We start from the raw sequence: 7,382 nt of genomic DNA on the forward strand, positions 1-7,382 counted from the left end.
TTTAAAAAGTATAATAGAAACTTCTTAGTATATGTTTATCAACTAGACTGTAACTGATGTTATCACCTCCATTAAACTCCTAGCAATAATTGGAAAGAAGTTGAGGCATACAACCAATTTTTAGAATATGAAACATAATTTAAAAATAATAGAAATTAATAAAAGTGGAATTGTTCATTTCAGCCTTCAATGTCCTTGCTCAAAAGAGACCGAGACAAATATATATATTTTCAATAATTATTATATTTATATATACTAAAATAATATAAGCTGTTGATTCGAGTTAACAAGTAACTATGATTAATAATTACAAACTATTAACTTGGTTGAATGAAGTTATTTATTGAAATAACTTGGTAAAATATATATATATATATATATATATATTTATTGTGACTTAAAAAGCCTATCCTTGTATTGCAATAGGTGTTTTATGAACTTTTATATTAAATCCATTTTTTCTTCTTAATTAATCATTTATAAAATAGCTAGAAAATAACATATGACTGTTAATGTAGTGAAAAGAGATTTTGAATAAGGCCAAATGTTCTAATTTTAGTGTATTCATGCTAAAAAATTCAACTAATATTTTAATTTATTTATTATTATGTTTTAATAAAACAAAATGCAAAGAAAAACAATGAAACCTTAAATTTTATTAGGAGTACTCATTAGAATTATATGATCTAACATTACCTAATCTAATTTAATTAAATTGTTTAATTTTATTTACGATAGAATTCAATTTGATCCAATCTATATCATCTCACTCTTACATGAATTATGAGTTTAATATAAATGATTGAATATTTAATTTAAAACTTTTTGGAATAATTATATTATTTAAGAGTGAATTTTAAATTTAATTTAATTCCATAAAATTGGTTTATCATTAGATTTTAATAACAAATTCATTAGGTTAGATTACATGACCTATAATAACCTAAAATAATTAAATTAAATTATGTTAAATTTTATTTATGATAGAATTCAACTTGGCCTCATCTAAATTAACTCACTCGTATATGAATTATCTCATATATGAATTGATGATGAATTTCATATAAATGACTCGCTATTTAATTCAAAAATTATTTGAATAATCATATTGTTAAGAAATAAATTTGAAATTTAACTCAATTTTACAAAATTGACTTGTAAAGTGAAGTTTGTACTCATTTACGTATTATGAATTGATATTATTTCTAATCGATACATGATTTCCAACACTCCCTCACATCGAGATATATACATCTCGTATGTGAGATTATATATTAATGGGTGATTCGATAACGAATGAAACAATACACCCAACAAAAAACAAATTTCACTAGATTAGACTCAAGTTCATAAATTTGATATCATCTTAAGAAGTAAACTTTAAACTTAATTTCTAAAACTGGCTTGTAAAGTGAGATTTCCTTCTCATGTTAGAGATATATCTCATAGCGGTCCGATAATGAATATAATAATATGTTCAACAAACAAGAAATCTTCCTAAAATAGATTCTACAAATAGTTCTTATATCATATTAAAAAGTGAACTTTAAATTTAACTCAATTCGATAAAAAAGACTTGTAAAATAAGGTTTGCACCTACTTATATATTTTAAAATCGTCTTATATTTAATTGATGCAAAACTTATAACCTATATTATGGATAATTGTAATGTGTTTTGAATTAGTTTGGACAATGGACATCAAATTTTGAATTAATTTTTGTGAAAATTGTATTATTTTTTTATTTAAAATTATTAAAAAAATATAATTTTAATATTCTTTTAAAATTTAATTCAATTGAATCTAATTCAAGTTGAATGGAAGATAACATAAAACAAAAAATTGAAAAAACTCAACCAAACCGATATTTCTTCAGTAAGATGAATAATAAATTTGCCAAAAATCTTATTCAATCCGACTCACACAACCCTTAAATTTTATTTATTATTTAGTCAATACTTAAATGCCTCAAATTAGAATTAAATATAATAAAGTATTTATAAATTATGATTAAATTAACAATAAATAAATATTTCAAAATAAAACTATAAGCATTTATATTTATAGAAAGTGAATGCATATTGTACTAGCAATAAAGTAAGTTTTAATTTATAGTTTTAATATTTCACGTGCATTTATAATTTTGTAAGAGATGGTTATTATTCATAATAAAAAATATTAAACTGCATTTTCATTTATAAACAGTGTGCATCAGCTAGCCTCATTAAATAAATGGTAAACTTTCATTTTCAAACACGTGTTGTTTGACTAATATATTTTTATTCTTTTTCTTTTTATTTTATTTGAAGCGTGCTATTGGGGCACAAATACCTAGAAAACAAAGGCAAGAGACGGGCCGAACCAAATAATGTTTTTCATTTGACATTGTCAACCAGACATCAAACAGACTTAAAATGTATAAATAAAAACTTTAAATGATTAAAAATAAAAAATTTAATTAAATTTTAAGTATTTCATAAATTTGGGTGTTTTTAACTGAAATTTTATTGATTTTTCTATCTATTAAGTATTTAAAAAAGTTATACTTTTAAATTTAGTACTTACTATTTAATTTTTTTATTAATTGGATAACATATGTTATCTTGTTTCATCATTTTACAATTTTTTTTTAGTTTTCAAATAGGTGTATAATTAATATAATAGATAGACTTTTAATTTGGATAAGAGTAAATGAAAATAAAAAAGAAAGTAAAATAAAAATTTAAATACCGTGTTTGAAAAATTACATAACAAAACTGAAGTTGGACTAATACTACTAATTTAGCAAAACAAATTACAAACTCGATCGTTAACAGAAAAATTAAATGATAAAAATTTAATTGAAAAATATAAAATTTTTAAATGCGACAAAAGGAAAAACCCAAACTATTAAAAAATTTAAAACTTAGTTAAAAAAAAAATTAAAACTTATAATTCAAGACATGACACTCATGTCTATTAACTGAAATACTATACAATTTAAAGTAATTTAATTTAATTCACTTCAATAATACATAATTTTAATTATTTTAAATTATTAATAATTCAAATTAACTTTTTAAATTTTAATTTAATATATTTGATTTATTTTGATTTATTTTTAATTTATCACATATCAATTAAATATTTCTATCAAGTCTCATCACTAAGTCCCATCACTAAAAGAAGACTTTGTAACAAAGATCTTTGATCATACTCGTTAGAACTTCTAATAATTGAGTCTATCTAAGAATCATACAAAAATTGAGTTATTAAAATTGAGTCTATCTTTGATCATACTCGTTAGACATAAGACTAAATCTCCATTTTTTTAATTTATTCATTCATAAAATAATGTATTAGTAAATTGAAATAATTATAATAATCTTTATCAAATTATAAGTATTTTTATTACTAGAAATATTCAAAACAGCATAGAGATATGTATTATTAAAAATAATTATTAATACAATTTCAAACTTAATATTCATATGAGTAACTTTCAATACCCAATTCTTAATTATATTTTCCTTTTATGCTGAGGACTACCACACTTTGTCACAACATGAAATCACACTCCACTAAAAATTTGTCTTACCCACATTCCATGCCATTTCAAAATCATTAAACAATTAGGACCTTAATAACTTGCTAAATCATCACTTCTTTTAATTCATAATATAGACTAAAATAACTAGTAGACCAACATAACTAATTATATTTTAAAAAGCAACAAGAAAAGGAACGTATGTGATATTTATCTAAGTACTTGTAAGACAAAAATAAATAAATAAAATTATTTAAATTTCCTTATAAACAACATTTTTTAGTAAGTTAAATGATATAGTTACAATTTAATCTATTTTACTTTTTTTAATTTATTTTTAGAGAAATTTTGTCCAAACAAAGTTAAAGAGGTGAATCTTTCATGGGTCAATTTTTATAATTTAAAGAAAGATAAGCACTACATGTGTAGTCTTATTTTAGGATAATTGAGCTGACAAACAAAAAGTTAACACATCATTTGTGATTTCAATTTGGTTAAACCACTATCTACATTCTATTTTGTCTAATACAATAATTATCATCACTAATATAATCCATTAAGATATTTGACCACTAAATCGATGCATGTGCTATGTAAAGAGATTTTCCCTGTAAATACGTACATATATATGTTGTGACTTCTCTAGTCTCATTCAATGGATAATTCTAGACAATGACAACTTAACAAACCGTTTTTATTCAATCAACATTTTGATAAACTACTATTAACAGTAGCAAAAGCTAAACTCGTGTTCTGACCTATTTTTCTATTATGGACTTCATCAATAAATGTAAATTTTAGTTTATAAATATTTTTCTAAGATTGAATTAGATTTAAAATTTATTTTAACAAGATTGAATATTCACTGTTAATGAACCGTTATAAATAATATTAAATTTAAAATCTATTTTTTAAAATCTTAGTCGAGATTGATATAAAATTTTCACGTTCATATATATATATATATATTGAGTGGCGCTATCTTTTCATATTTTGTATAGGCAGCTAGCTAGCACCTCTACTATTTTATTGACGACATCAAAGACAAAATATAGTTAATGAACGCATCACTTTTGCATCTTAACTTTCGTTAATGATTTTCAGTTTGTCACTTGATCTGGTTCACACAAGTGGAACCATTTCATCAAAATCCAAAGATGGTTATACTTTTCTTACTTGAAAAGATTGAAAGGTTATAAGATTGAATTTTTCCCTCCATTTGTTATGCCATGATGCTGACGTTAAAGGTTAAACTACCACTCACAGTTCTCCAAATTCAAACATTTCAAATCATGCCAACGACAGTTGATTCAATTTGACACCACGAAAATGCACTTGTTGCTTCTGTTTATTTCTCATAAATTGTGTTAATTACTTGTTAAATCTTTGAAACGAATGTGTAACTCTCAAATCGATTAATTATCAGGTGAATTTAGAATATATATATATTTTGTTAGAATTTTAAGTTTAAGTTTAAATTTTACATTAGATAAAAAAATAGAAATAAGATAATAAAACAGACTAAAAATCCATTAACTTATTATTTTAAGGTTTTAGATAAAGAAAATGTTTCATTTGTGTTTTCTCAACGAATGTTCTTCTCTATAGTTCCAGACTCAACATATATATCTTTATAGACCCAATATATTTATAGGTTATTTGTGTAGAGTTAAGTTAAATTTAAAATTTACCTTTTAATATTATAATATCAAAATTATGGATTATAGTCTATCTAATAAGATTTGTGTTGGTCGAACATATTATTTCAACTTTTATTAAATTATTCATCAATTTCGATCTATGAATAATATATATATATATATATATATATATATATATATATATATTATAAATAAATCTTATCAATTTAGAATTGAATTTAAATTAACATCCAATCATACTAATTCTAGAAGAAAAAGAAAACGTAAATTTTTTCTTTGGAACAAACGTCTGTTAAACTAAGTTTGTCGAATATGTTTCCTGTTAGAATATTTCATAAGAAAGAAAAAGGTTCCAAACCAATTAAACGACCCTATCATGTATCTACGTAATCCCAAATGAACCATTCCAGATTGGGGTGACTCACTTTCACTATGAGACAACATGAGTGACCTTTTGAAAAATTAAACAAAGCGTCACTGTTGTACAGTTTCATGCACGTGATTAAAAAGTGTAGTGATTGGATATATTTTTTTGTTATGAAAACCTTAATAAATAGTTGACAATGCTGACTTTTGAGGATGATGGAGCTCTAGAATATTCAATACAGTTGCACTTGTTTTCTTGTGAGATAAAGCTCACAGGTGACATGAAATTTATTAGGCTACCATGTGGGTTTTTTTATTTTTTATTATGAACAACTTTTGTAATAATATGTTAGGAGCAACGACCCACGTTGTTGAACAGTCTTGTTCAACGTTGGCCACTAGCTAGAGCTAGCTCTGAGAGGAAAACCAGTCTATATTCTAGTTTATGTGATAAATTGTTACATGAAATCGGACCATTATTTATAAAAAGGTTAATTAATATATTCTTTTACATATTGTTAAAATTTCTATATCAAATAAAACCAATTTATAATTTATAATATAACAACTGAATGTAAATTTCACCGATTTTGTGAAATTGAATTAAGCTTAAAGTACTTTTTAATATGGTATCAGAATTAGGTTCGAGTCTATCCTACAATATTTATTGTTTGTTAAACATATTCTTTCATCTATCGGACCATACAAACCTCACCTTACAAGTTGTTTTTTTGAAATTGAGTTAGGTCTAAAGTTCACTTCTTAATACATATTGTATATATTTTTTTTAAATGCAGTCTCTATGATATTTTTTTCATTGTATCAATCCGCACACTGTTTTTTCATATTAACTTAAGACAATCAATCCAGTGGAGAATCTTGCCGTCATGGAAAAAGGAAAAAAAAAATACAATATGGAAGAAGCTAGATTCGACGAATTAAAAAGAAATAAAATATGCATTCTGCTAAAGAAATTATAAATGAAAGTGATCAAGTGCGACATGTAAAACCAGATGCACCACAAAATGAAAATTATATATCCGTGAAAAATGTTGATTAGATTTGTCCTTGTTTGACAAAAAAAAAAATGTTTCTATAAAACTGACAAAGTTGTATAAATATTATGCATTTAACATAAAAACAGGAAGTATCAAATTAAGCATTCATACCAAGAATCAGTACGGACCTATAATAATTATATTTTCGTTAAACAAAATTAGGTGTGTGTGTTTGTCTTAATGATTCTATTTGATAGCTATATGCTACCAAGAAGGCTCAATAATATTATGAACTATTATTACCCTTTTCATGGAAGTAGAGAGATGTACAATCATATGTAGTAATTGTTGAATTCGTGTCTATCTTTTTGTGATATGTTAATCTTTGTGATTGCTGATTATGTAAAAATTGGATGGTAAATAAGCATCACAAAAACAACCCATGAAAAAATGTTAATTTCAATTATGTTGGCTAGCGCACACAACTTGTAACGTAATATAACCTTGTCTGATGCAAACGAATACAAAAGTAATATATTTGTATAAATAGTGTGGTCCAGAGATACTATAATTAATAAAAAGTGATCATTGACCTCATCATTATTTTTCTATTTTTATGGATATTTTTATTATTACTTTTTAAATAATTAAATTTTTAGAATTGGGAAATACAAATATTTTGTTCTTATTTATGAAAATATTGTACAAATAAGTAGAAATAATTGAAAATTAAAAAATATATCAATAAAATCAATTATCAACGTATTGAGTTACTTCAATTACAAAAATCAAATAAAAAATTTAAAAGATATAGCGTTAGTGTGTGTTACG

Source organism: Vigna umbellata, chromosome 1 (assembly GCF_029865625.1).
Source record: "Vigna umbellata cultivar VRB3 chromosome 1, Vumbellata_1.0, whole genome shotgun sequence".
Classification (NCBI taxonomy): Eukaryota; Viridiplantae; Streptophyta; class Magnoliopsida; order Fabales; family Fabaceae; genus Vigna; species Vigna umbellata.